Here is a 13,426-nt window from a genome sequence, read left to right on the forward strand (position 1 = left end):
AACAGGATTGATATGGAAACCAGACGGTTGTAATAATGTAAGAGTTCTTAACAAGGCAACAGTTGGCCTAGCTCAAGCTTTATAGAAAACGTACAATGCACATCTTTTCTTGATTTATTTCTTTCCAGTGTTTTAAACGTTGAACATGTCCATGTGGGATTGTATGCATCTGTGTTAATGTTTTTTTAGACTTTTTCTTTGAATGAAACGTTCAGAGAAAGAAAGATAGTGGTCACCTGCGCTTAGTTTTGCTTTCTTGTGCCTTTTTCTTCTTAAAATTAAAGCTGAAAGAAGAAGAGCAAAACTCAACAGAATCAGAATATCAGATCAGTTTGGGCGGTGGGCTTACAACCTAGAAGTTGAAGAAACCCACACGCATGCAATATCCCAATCCCCACGTGAGCGCATTTCATAATTCATGGACAGAGTCCAAAAATCCACGGCACCTCCACAAGGCCCACCTAGAAATTTCCACGTTGGACGTAGGACCCACTACGAATCTATGAAGTCATCTCACCTTTACTTCCATGCACCATCCATGTCCATGAACATTGACTGGTGGATATTGCGCACGTGGGAAGAATACCAAGTTCGTTTTGTAAATTGTGATGACTGAGGAGGAGATGGGTCAGATGGGACGGCTTAAGTTTGCGGCTTATGGTCCATGACACCTTGCCAAATGGCCCACATATTCAATCAACGGATCATTTGGTATTTCATTCATCACGTTGTAAGAGTAAACATGTGGTAGGTCTTGAGTCTTGACTGAAGAAACAAAAGGTGATCGATATCTCAAAGAGGGTAAGTTTTCTTTTGATTTGATAGAGATGTGGAGAGAGGGTCGATTATTTCAAAGCAAAGCAAAATTACCCATTTTATCGATCGAAAGCATTCAATTCAAGGGTTGTTGTTACGCTAGCTACTAGCAGCTAGCCACAAAGTACAAAGAGGGTTACAAGGTCTGGATTTACAGATCCAAAATGACCGGCCCTGTGAAAGAGGCAACCATCATTGTTACTAACTGTAGAAGATATCCCCCAATAAGAAGCTTTAGTTGCTGTCTTCTTTCTTGTTGTCTTTTTGTTTGGGATAAAACATTTCTTGCCCACTTCCAAATCCAAACAAAGTCTAGTCTCAACAATTCCAGTAAACAAAAGAAGACAGACAGCAATAATAACAGACACCCATGATGTGTTTTTGGTGGCATGCATCTGCAGCACACAGTTAGGCCTGCTAGTGCTTAACCATATATGCTTATTGGCCCCCACCTCTAATTACTCCATCCACACTAAATTAAACCAAACATGCATAGGATTAGCCTTTAGACTCCCGACTGTCATCTCATTTATTCTTTCTAACTTTAGGGTGCGTTTGGTTCTCGTACAAGATTGGAATCGGATTCCAATTGTTGTTGTTTGGTTTAAATAGAAGCTAGAATCGGAATCAGCCAAAATTTTTATTTCTGCCCCTGTTAATAGAACCTCAAAAGCATTCATTTATTATATATTTTCATCATATACACACGTTGGCAACCTGCTAACAAGTGTATATATAGAGAAAATATGACAAAATGAAAAGAAAAACACATAAACAAACAAAAATCTCTTATAATAATGGTGGAAATATTTTTGGTACAGCATGAATGTTTAAAAACAAAAATACATAATAGCAAAGAAAAATTCTTTGCTACTGAAATTTACAAGTTCTCTAAAATTCCAGATACAGTCGACAATATGAAAGCCGTGCTGGTTCAATTACTTTTGAAGTCCATTGCACAACTGTACGCAATGCAAGCAGTCCAAAGGCCTAAGTTGCTGTTACCTTTTCATCCAAGACCCCTGTTCTTATGCTAATATTGCGCACTCTTGGTTCATCATGAGCATCATCATCAGAAGAAACTCCACCAAATCCATTAACACTTTCATCCCCATCAGAATCATCAATGTCTACTACAAAACAATTGTCAAGATTGCACAAAGAAAATGCAAGAGGCACAACATGTTGAAGGTACTGTTTACCAAAACAGAACTTTGTTACATATATGACATTCATGGTTAGAGAACCAAGTTCATATAAATTGGCATTAAAATTCAATTTGACAAGGCAGTTATACTTGCACAAAGCCATCATCCACAATTTCAGCAGCATTGCTGAAAAACCCATGCATGTATTCTCTAACTTCACTCAACTCCAATCCAAATCCTTGAAAAAATACCTATAAATCTTCCACTGGAGAAAATAAATGCCTGCTTACTAAGTGAAGATGCTGTAGATGTGAATTACTGAGATTGTTGCTTCAATGAAAGGAGGTAATATAGGTTCCATCCTTGTTCTTCCAACAACCATTGCAACACTGCCAACTAGTTCAGTTGTCCGGGCTCGTAAAGGTCCCCATCATTCGTAAGCACCATGAAAACTTTCATCACGTCAAGAATAGGGAATGAAAGCATTTTCTGTAGAAGCTGCTATAGAACCAATAGCAGACTGCAAGGAAAATCCTTTGTTCATCAGATGGGAATCTTAACTATACATAATGAAGATTTTTTATCCAAGTAATCCTCATTTGTTCATCAGGTGGGAACCAAAATTCTCGCATACAACCCTAAATCTAATAGAAACATCAATGATCAAATCGAATTTTCTATCCAAGTAATCCCATGAAACCACTTTAGTCGTGACCAAAACCTGAACCTAAGCACTAAAGAAATAGATCGATCTTGAATTAGAGCAGGGGTGGATCTGCAAAAAAATAAAAATCATATTGCAATCAGTTTAAAATAAAGAAGGGAGGAGGAAGGAGAAAAGGTTGGGAAGAAGCAGATCCCGAATCGCAACAAATCTCGGATCCGAGAGCGGTTGATTTGGAAGGAGGAGGAGGCAAATGGATGGATGGCAGTCTTACCTCGCTGGAGGTCGGTTCGGCGCTTGATTTGACAACATCGGATATCTTGAGGTTTACCCTTCACGTAGCATTCCAATTCCACCTAACCAAACGCTTAACCAAACCCCATTCTGATTGCGATTCCGGACCCCTATTCCTGCGAACCAAACATATCCTTAATTCTTCATGGACGCTGCCGGACTACTTAGACTGAACTAGCTAGCTTAATTAATTAAGAAGAACGGATGACAGATGTGGAAATAGTAATTTTATACTACATGAGCAGAAATATAATCAACGGAAGAACTACATAGCTAGCTAGCTAGAGCGAGGTTGGGAATTAATAGAGGGATCCAGGGAAATTGTCTTAGCTAGCTATATGCCTATATATAGCTTACATCTCACTTTACTGAAACCCAGCTTGTTCTCTTTAAGTTGTCTTAGTTTCAAGTAATTGATGAAATTAGGGTTAGAAAAATGAGAAAGCAAGATTCATGAATTACTCCGTACGTAAATTTTGTTTCTTAGTGCTGAGGGCCGGGTGAGGGTCCCATAAATTGTCGTTTTATTTAACAACTACAACAAGACAAATTAATGATTTTTTTTCCCTGCTGGCTAGCTGCTGCTTCTTCACAAATCACAATAATAGGGAAATAATATTTATAGATCTCAACTAGACCAATGTGAGCCACTGAGCTATAAGGCTAGAATGTCGTCTACTTTTTAATGAAACCAAACTCCAACTAACAATTTGGAATCCAAGTGGATCACAGGTCCAATAACCTCGTATAACTACTTCCCTATTTCCCTTTTTAATTGCAACTCCACTTACTATCTGCCGTGTATCGTAAACTTAAATTAGAATCTTTAAGTTGCTTCTTCTCTTTGGATCAGACTTCAGAGCTGGACAAGTGACTCCGGTAGGGTTTGAAAGTTTGGAAGAGTCTTAAGACCCAAGACAATTAATGTAGCTGTCTCTGATGCTTTAATTTTTTGTTCCATAAATTGTCTTTTTTTGTTCAATTGGGACCCATCCAGTTGTCGATTGCATTAATTGAAACGTGAAACAGGTGGCAAATTACAGTTCAGCGCAAGAAGTGTAAGTAACACTGATTTAGCACTGGTTAAGGTTAGGTTGGGCCGGGAGTCCGGGACTAGGGACCCCAATTATGGATTCAACTATTGTTTCTATCGCTAGTACACAGTTCCTTCCCGAAATGCAACTAAAGGTTACTGATAATATGAAGTGTTAATCCATGGCCTGACAAAGACTAGTTGAGAGTTTGACACTCCTAAGCACTATTTCATAGGTAAAAAGTGTAGCATTTTAATGATTCTGATTGACAAAGACTATCCTTATCTGCTACATGAAAACGAAAGAACTCGTTGCTGTGTTATTTTTTAATGATTCTGAATTTGATTAGCAATACAAGTGTTGGGCTGAAAGATTGGGAATACTAAGAAAATTTTTCTCTTTTTTTCATTCCTTTTACTTGTTACCGTATTCTGAAAAAAAACTCTCTACTTTTTACCCAAACAAATGCAGTAAAATGATTTATGTTGCCATAATTGATACAAACCATTTGGTGCATGAGGTCAGGAATCTAACTACAGATGTCTCTTCTTGGACGCAGTACACAACGCACCACTAGATATTTGCATTGCAGGGGGCAAAACATCAGGAACAACCCAACAAAGAGAAACACACATGCGCGTCAGTCGCTGTGCCTGTTTAGCGTAGAATCAAACCTGTCATACTCAGGCTCAGGGTCATTTATTAATAGATGTCCACTCCCAGCCTAACCCAGCCCAACTTTAGTTTTCCTGTTTTCCATGATCTGCATTCAATTAGGTTGGGCACTGGGCAGTGGCTTGAAATATTAGGCCCGTATTAGCCCAAACTCTAGGGTGGGCCTGGCTTATGCAACTCCCACTTTGGTTAAATGCCCATTTCCTTCTGTAATGCTGGACTTTTCTGTTGTTGATGTGGAAAGTGAAATAGCCCATCTTTCCACGGCTCAGGGACCGTTTGGCAGGGCTTGACTTTGGTTCAACCTGCTTTCAAGAACCACTTAAAATAGGTTATGTGATGATCAAATTTTGGCCTTGCTCAGGTGCAATATATACCTTTCATGATGGAATTTCAATGCCTTTCTTTTGAGCTGCCAACAGAGATGCCACGTAGAAATAATTCTTCTATTTGATATCATATATATATATATTACAAAACAAAACAATAGTTAGAAGAAACCTTTACTAGTCATACAGCTGATTCCTGATTCCTTTAGGTGCTGGGGAAAATTGACGGGTGTTATTGATAGGGAGTGAATTCGATCTGGATGAGGATAATTAATTAAGCCCACTTGGCATTCTAAACTGGAGGGAGAGAGGTTATCTGGAATCTTTCTTCCCATGGAATTTGCACTCTTGAAAACATAGGTCTAGTAGTCATTTTTATCTAAAAATCTGTGGATTGGCATTTCCATTTTCGTTGCGTGAATGGATTATCATGGAATTCGAATAAAATAAAAGTACAAACTTCACGATCATGATAATGATGATGATGATATGATAGCAATAATGATATTGTTACTAAGTTATGCGATGAGGGAATCGCCTTCAAGTCTTAGGGTTCCTTTAGTTCATAGTCAGAATCTGAATTGGAATCAGAATAGTCCATTCCTGTAGTCTGTTTGGTTCAGACAAAAATGGGAATGAAAAATAAAATTAACAGGAATGAGATTTCATTCCCAAGAGAGGGGCAGAGAATGACCATTCTCTCAAATAGGGGAATGCCATTCTAACCGAAATGAGAATGAAATTTCGGTTCCATCTAACCAAACGGTTGAAATTGGAATAATCCATTCTGATTCCGAATCCAGACCCCTATTCCTGCAAACCAAACGGACCCTTTCTTGCTAATTTCAGAAAAAAAAAAAAAAAAAAAAAAGATAAGAGAAGGAACGATATCAATCAAGCGTCCTGTGCTATGATATCATATCAAATTCATAATCAATTACTCCCTCCCCCCATTAACGAAGGTTGCCGTGGTTCCATCGCAATCTGTTCATCCACTTGAGTAGCTGCTGTAAAAGATCAAACAAACTTCAAAAATAATTTGATTGTATTTGAACCCTTGTACGCTTTCTGGTGCAGGAAACAATGTGAGTTAGTAGAGGACAAATGCAGGTTACAAGTTATGAGCATCTAATATTGCGACCAGAACTTGTTAAGTTCTTGATGGTAGGGATGCAACTCAGGCAGTTGGTTCGGGTTGAGATCAGTGTCAAAACTTATACCCTATTCCTGATCCCACCCAATCTTCAACCCAAGATTTTCATTTCTAATATTGGGTTGGGTCCAAATTGGAAATTTAATTAGTATGTACTAAACTTACAAGAACATATGATTATTGTTTTTGTCTTGATACATTGGGTTTGGGTTGGATCGAGATGAAGGGATTTATCCTAACCCAACCCAACTTTATATTGGGCAAAATTTTTCTCGGACAGCAACCCTTGCCCAATATTCTACTTGGGCTGGGCTTGTTTTGAATTTTGAAAGGATATTATTCTTCAGGGTCCACGTAGTTGTGCGAACACAAAGTCTTTGACCCAAAGAGTTAAAGGATATTCTTTCCTCAACTCTTAGAAGCAAACACAAAGTCGTCATTAATTCATCAATGACAATGAGGAAGTTATAAGACTTAGGTCTTGCAAAGTGAAGAATCCGATCTTTTCACAAAACTGATGCATTGGATGACTGAAGAAGTGTTGTCCACCTCATTAATGCATAACTGCAGTCAGTGTATAACATTTAGTTTTTGGAAGGATGAGAGTGGGAGAGATTCCATGGCAGAAGATAAAGTTGAAGAACATAGAGACACAAACGCATATTTCATGGTGGAAATTGAAGCTCGAAGCCTATATAATTGATAGGGGCCCGGGAGGAGTACTGAGAAGACTAGTTAGAACTTTGCTTAATTAATTTACATCTGCTATATATCAGTTGAGTTGAAGAAGATAAGATGCCCAAGTAAATGTAGACACTAATGGATTGCTGACTATATGCTAGGGTAAAAAGAAGATGGCATGAAAGCTCTACTTGGTGTTGAAGGGTCGATGTTTTGTTCTCACCTTTTTAGTAAAAGAAGAAAGACACACCATGCATGATTCTTCTTGTTAAAGGCTCGGGCCTCCATCGGGGTGATGATGACTTGATCTTCATGTAGGTATCGCAATTCGCAGCACAAAATGAAAGTTCCCTTGAGCCAAAGTGTCTATATATAAATATATTCCTCGTCAACCTAGCCCCGGGCCATTGTTAAATTATTAACCAATTTAACCCAACAACCCTATTTTTAAAAGTTATATTGGGTTGGGTTTGGTTTGATGTTTTTCCGAGTTTATGGTTTACTTCCTGGTATTGTATTACATCATCATGCACAATATGGTGGGTGGGGTTAAGGTGCGCATTAGCTCCATTCACTTTACCATGCTCACAGGTAAGCCAAATTAACATCTCAACTACTGGTTGATTTTATTTATTTTGAATAAGAAATCTAACACCAACCAAGATGCATGGAGCAACCCCAAATGTCCTCAAGATGAAATCTCTCAATCTTTATTTTTGTCAACCAAACCGATTACATCCATTTGATTTAAAAATCAATTGAAGCCAATCAAGGTAGAAGACAATGAAACAGTCTCTTCTTTTGAAGGATAGTTTTGATATTTTCAACAGTTATATAATTGATAATTGATTAATGGCAAAAATCAACTTGACACTTTTTGAAAGTTTAGGTACTGCAGTAACATGTTTGAAAGTTTGGGTACTAATTTGGCACTACTCCCAAAGTTTAAGATACTAAAGTGAAAATTTTCCATCTGATTTTGGTTCAAAGGAATTCGATTTCAAAAAAAAAAAAAAAGCCCATGGTTTGATTAACCACAACCTGAACACCCATTAACTAGTAAGATGCCTGAAATTTCTCATGATTTGCATGCATCTTCTGATCCACACCAAGTGCTAGAACACAATTCCATACATCTTCTGATCCCTACCAATAATTATCGGTAAGAATAAATTATTAAGAAACAAACCCAAAGAACCTTTTTGTCCTTTCACATTTTTTTGAACTAACCAATACAGTTTTTTTTCCCCATTTTTGTCCTTTTACGTAAGGATATGCCCAAATGCAGTGCACTTTTTTCCTCAAATCAGCCCCCACAAAGATAGTTTCCCATATCGTCCCACAGCACATCTCCATCCTATATTGGGAACACCTCTCAATGATAAATACCAGAAATGATGATGATGTCGGGAGATGTTTTCAATACACGGTGGGGATGTGTTGTGGGACGTGTTGTGGGAAATTCTCTTGTGGGGGGCTGATTTCAACTCCCTACTTCACTGAATAGACGATAGCGTTTCCATACAAAGAAGGCAAGGAAAAAAGTAAGGTTTTTATCATTTAAAATAAAGTGATGATTTTTTTACAATGCATCAGATTTGTAAAATAGGATTTTCCAGATATAATTATTGCTGTTTTGATTTTCTTTTCGAATAAAATGTTTTGAATTATAAAACTTTCAAAGGTGAAAAAATAAACGAATAATTTAGAAAAAAAAACACATAATGTACACATTCAGATTTTAAAAAACAATTCAAAAACTTCTAATTTTATATGTGCTTTTTATAATCTAAAAAAACATATTTTATTTGCCTATATATTAAAATTATAATTTAAACTTTAAACGAGAACCTTTATTAATAATTAGTAAGACAATATCTATGATGTTGAAAAGGTAGGATCTAGAACTTTAACTCAACCCCCACCCCAGTAAATATATAATATAATGTGGATATTTGTTTGGGTTCTATGGATTATTATTAAAAGTGTGAATGACAGTGTAGGACTTATGTTAGACTAAAGTACCCCATTTTTTTTTTTTTTAATTTGGTTCTCTCTAATTGTAAGGATAGAAATATAATTTATACAATTACTTTTCTCTTCATTGAAATCCATCTCATTTATTCCTCTATTTAAGGTATTATTTCTCACTAATATTCATTGAATCTTGTTATTGACTAGACAACCCCTATGTTTGAATTTGGTCATTCTCTAATTCTCAAGGCACAAAAAAAAAAAAAATTGAACTACTCTATTGAAAGTTGTGACATTGTCAAATATACATTTCTTCTCCTTCAATTCCCTCTCATCAAGTCTTACATTTAGGGTATTAACTCCCATTCTTTCATTGAATCCTATATTAATTAAATATATTAAAGAAAAATAAGTGTAACAAATAATTATTATTTTTATTGATGATAGAAAATAAAATACAAATTTAAACCAACTCAAAAATGGAGTTGTTTTATTTTTTTGTGGCGAGTTAATAGTTATACATGTACATGAAAATTTTTTTATGATGATGATAGCAAATAATGTGTTTCCAACATTTTATACATTTTTTTATATTTCTATGTCTATAAAAATTATTTTCAATTGTCACACTTATTTTTGTTTAGTGTGATAAATATACAATATTACAGATGTGCCCAAATGTTTTATACAATTCTTTTTAATTATATTATTGTACTTGTGTGTGTTTTCATCTTTTTTAATTTTTATTATTGTTTAATAAAAAAGTTGAATTGTTGACTCGCCAACAAAGAGGGAGAAAACTTCATTTTTTGGTTATTTTAAAATTGTATTTTATTTATATTATTAATAAAAATAATTATTCTTTATTTTTATTTATTTATATGGAGCAAAAACACTTCCTCTCCAACTCATGTTGGTTTAGGTGATTCATCCTCATCTTGCCTTTCCCTTTATCCACTTGTGAAAGGGATCCATGTCACTATTTCTATATTCAATGTTGTAATTTAAAGGGTTTATGTGATTAGTAATAGTGAAAGGTTTTATGTCCTTGTTGCATAATATACTTCAAAGGCATCTTTATTGTTAAAAGACAGTGGTGTTGTGATCCAAGAGGAGATGACGATGAATGGTCGTGGTAGTTTAAGACCCTACTTATTACTATTCTGATTCAGTCTCAAAGAAAAAGATAATGAACAGTCATTGTGGTTTGGGACTCTACTTAATTATCAGTTTATCGCTACTTAGTCTCAGATGATGAATAGAATCTTCCTCCAAATGATAGAACTAAAAAATCTCTATTTAATTTATATAAAGGAAGATTACCCCTATAAGTACAGGTTATTAATTTTCAGTTCACCCTATTTTGTTTTGATTTCGAATTATAAATTAGCGTCTTACTAGTTACCATCGTAATTATGCTGGGGTAAGCCTGATTTGCTGACTTTGTGCCCGAAACAGTCTCCTAATTTAAACCCGGCCCACTAATCCTCCCTGTCTCTATCATTCGCTAGCGGTGGCCCTTGGGCTGTTGTTGTCATATGAAAGAGCCTAACTTAATCTCATCATCTATGTTCAGTATATGTTTGGTTCTTTAGGCTGCATTTGTTTCCGGTGTAAATGCAATTTTACACTGATAGAGTTGAGAAACGATGGTTTGGTGAGAGTGTAAATTATTGACCGATCATTATGCCCATTTACACTCGTCCTGTTTGATTATATCTTGTCACAGTGGGAGATTTTTCAGAGAGAGAGAGAGAGAGAGAGAGAGAGAAAGAAGCAGAACCGGGGTATATAGATCTCCCTTCTTAGAAGCTTAGAAGAGAGAAAGGACAAAATGACAGAGCCACCAACGAGGGCAAAACGCCTAGGAATGACGAGATGCTACAGCTGTGGAAGAGTAAAATGCCTAGAAGTAGAGAACACCCATCTGAATTGGCCTCCAAGTTCCCCCAATCAAACCCCGTCGGAGGTGGTGGCAGTGAAGGAGAACTCTCAAGCAAAGAACGCCCATTTGGATTTGCTCCAATACAGCCGATAGACACCACCTGTTGTTAGGAGAGAGAGAGAGAGAGATGTAATAAATACTTTGATAATTTTGATGTATTTATTACATCGATTATCGATGTAATTAACGATAAACATGTAATTCTTGGTGTAAAATTATATGTTTACCAAATGTCTACAAAATCGAACCGGGGTGTAAAGTTTATCTTGATTCGATTTTACACCTCTACCAAATGCAGCCTTAGGTGTTTACAGATGGCATTTCACATCTGCCCCCCCCCATAGAATGCATCCCAAAAATGCCCCACATTCACATCTCAGTGTGCATTGAGAATATTTCCTATACTTGTCATTGAGAGATGGGATGTTTTTGGGGGTCTTTATGTACGAGTAGATGACTTCTGTAGATGCGCCATATTTACTGTTTTAAACATTTGAGTAAATTACAAAAACCTCCCCTATGATTTCACTTTAATAAAAACTTCTCCAGTGTTTTTGAAAAATTCAATAACTACCTCCCTTTCCTCAATGACCAAGATAAAAAATGTTAAAGAGATATATTTTTTTCAAAATACCTATTTTACTTTTTTAACACATACATCTCGAATTCGCACCGGAGATGCTCCAGTACACCATCTTGCTCTGCAACACCAGATAAATGGTGGACACGGATGGACCAGTTCGTGTAATATCCACGCCTTCCGAGTTCAAGTTCCTCGGCTGATTTGTTTTGGTCGAGGACAGAAGGGGAAGAAATTCCCTCTGGATTTTCGGATTTCAGTGAAGTCGAAAATGATGGAGCACAAGAAGATGATGGAAGCAATGGCTGGCCGGAAGTCATAAATAATCCTCCAACAAATGCGTTAGAGAAGTACGAAAGGAAACTCTGACCATCCATGGCAGCAACATTTCCAGGATTAGAGCACTTATTTCTCTGAAGATTGCTATCATAAAATTACATAAGCTCGCTGATAGTCTTTTGTCTTCTGGCAGCCCAAGTCCTGAGAGGCTGAAAGTCGATTGGGTTGGGTTCAGTGGTGGAGCAGCTGGCTTGGGTTGTCCGAATGGCAGAGAGAATACTGTTAGTTTATCTTCAGTAATCTCAAAGTTTGAGATTCCAAACCCTGTACGGACGTTTTTATAGGGGCTATTTGCTTGCTGATTGTTCCTTGAACTCCTGTCAAGTTTACCGAGGTGATAATCACTGTAAGGACACCCTAAGATACACACGGTTGTATATCTTGTGATCTGCCGTTGCCACGAGTTCATCAGTTGGCTTCCTCTTCCTGCTCAATTCTGTGTTGCTAATTTCACACTTTATTAATGGAGAAAGCAGGGGAACCATGAGTCTGTCCTTTGCTGACCCATTCCCAGATTGAACAGATTCACATCGTGAGGCAGGGCCATTGCGATCAAACCTGACTTTCTCCTTCCAGCAGGCGTTAAAATTCTTGGAGGCTCCGCTCACAGGCTTCCCCTTCTCAGGAATGATGCCGTAAACGAAGCCTTGAGCTTTACAGACTTCCATAATCTTCGGCATGTACTTCCGGATGCCATCTTGAGCACGCGACATCTTCTTCTCCGCGCCTGCTCTTGGGCCAGGATTGGCACTGCTTTGCAGTATCGACACCATCCTTGCTCTTGTTCTGTTCTTTAAGCTTCCTCATAAGCATCCGGTCCCTCCACATCCTTCTCTCCAGCTCGTCTACATCCATCTCTTCGTCAGTGTAATCTTCTTCCATAGTGGCCTCCGGTTCAGTTTCCGGCACCGGATCTCCTTCTCCTATCGTTATCGACGGGGCAAGGATTTCTAATAGGAATTTACAATTAAAAAAGTGTATATCGTCTGAATTAGGAAGGTGCATAAAAATTGAATTAATAAATAATAAAATCAAACAATAATTTCATTATACCTATATTGGCCTGTGTATGAAATTGGCATCAGCACCACGTCTTATCATATATTAAGAACATCTCCCATGGAATAACATAGAAAGTAATGGAGATGTCCTCGATGTGCTTTTGATACATGCTGTGAGTAACAGATCCAAATTCAGGTGCATCTGGCCCATGGGGTTAGATGGCAACGCTGTGAAAAGCTGATTTCATCTGGAACCGTGCCACCATTGGATGTTGGTTGTTGGATGCTGCGCTGCGTTTCTCAACGTCCGACGTGATATGGTTCCCATGTACACAACCATCTATTCCACTAACCTCTAGCGCTCAGTGCGACTCTGTTTATCAACCGTCGAGTTCCAAATATGTATACTTAGAGTAGAGGTAGAATATGGGATGAGAAATCAGGACTCAAGTGAGTCCCTCTCATCCTTAGTTAAATAGGTCCCACCTAAACTACAAAGATCAAGTACGCTTACGCAACCATCAACGGTAAACGAAAAGAAATCGTTCATTGTGCTTCACGCAAGTATTAGAATTGGATACGTCTGAATATCAACCAAACGCAATCAATGGATGAGGATGGAGAAAGACCAAGACCATGAATCGCTATGATAAGGACGAGCGCCGGAATCCTGAACCCTTTGATCAGATATAACATCAATATAGATTATTTAATTTATAATTACGTATAAAAAAGATTATTTAATTTATAAATTACCATAAGTCAGAAGAGAAGCGAATAATCGTGTCGACGT

At 37.3% G+C, this 13,426-nt stretch overlaps 2 long non-coding RNA genes across 2 annotated transcripts; both read right to left on the reverse strand.

The window, feature by feature from the left end:
• Positions 1–1,589: 1,589 nt before the first annotated feature.
• LOC148847061 (uncharacterized) lies at positions 1,590–3,275 on the reverse strand. The gene is made up of 2 exons (XR_016101332.1): positions 2,903–3,275; positions 1,590–2,739 (listed from the first exon to the last, which is right to left on the reverse strand). It is a non-coding gene; the product is annotated as an uncharacterized LOC148847061 (long non-coding RNA).
• A 7,969-nt stretch (positions 3,276–11,244) lies between these two features.
• LOC148847062 (uncharacterized) lies at positions 11,245–13,290 on the reverse strand. The gene is made up of 2 exons (XR_016101231.1): positions 12,686–13,290; positions 11,245–12,582 (listed from the first exon to the last, which is right to left on the reverse strand). It is a non-coding gene; the product is annotated as an uncharacterized LOC148847062 (long non-coding RNA).
• Positions 13,291–13,426: the final 136 nt, after the last annotated feature.

This window comes from Nelumbo lutea, chromosome 6, assembly GCF_056320005.1.
Source record: "Nelumbo lutea isolate HS-2025 chromosome 6, American lotus-T2T, whole genome shotgun sequence".
Classification (NCBI taxonomy): Eukaryota; Viridiplantae; Streptophyta; class Magnoliopsida; order Proteales; family Nelumbonaceae; genus Nelumbo; species Nelumbo lutea.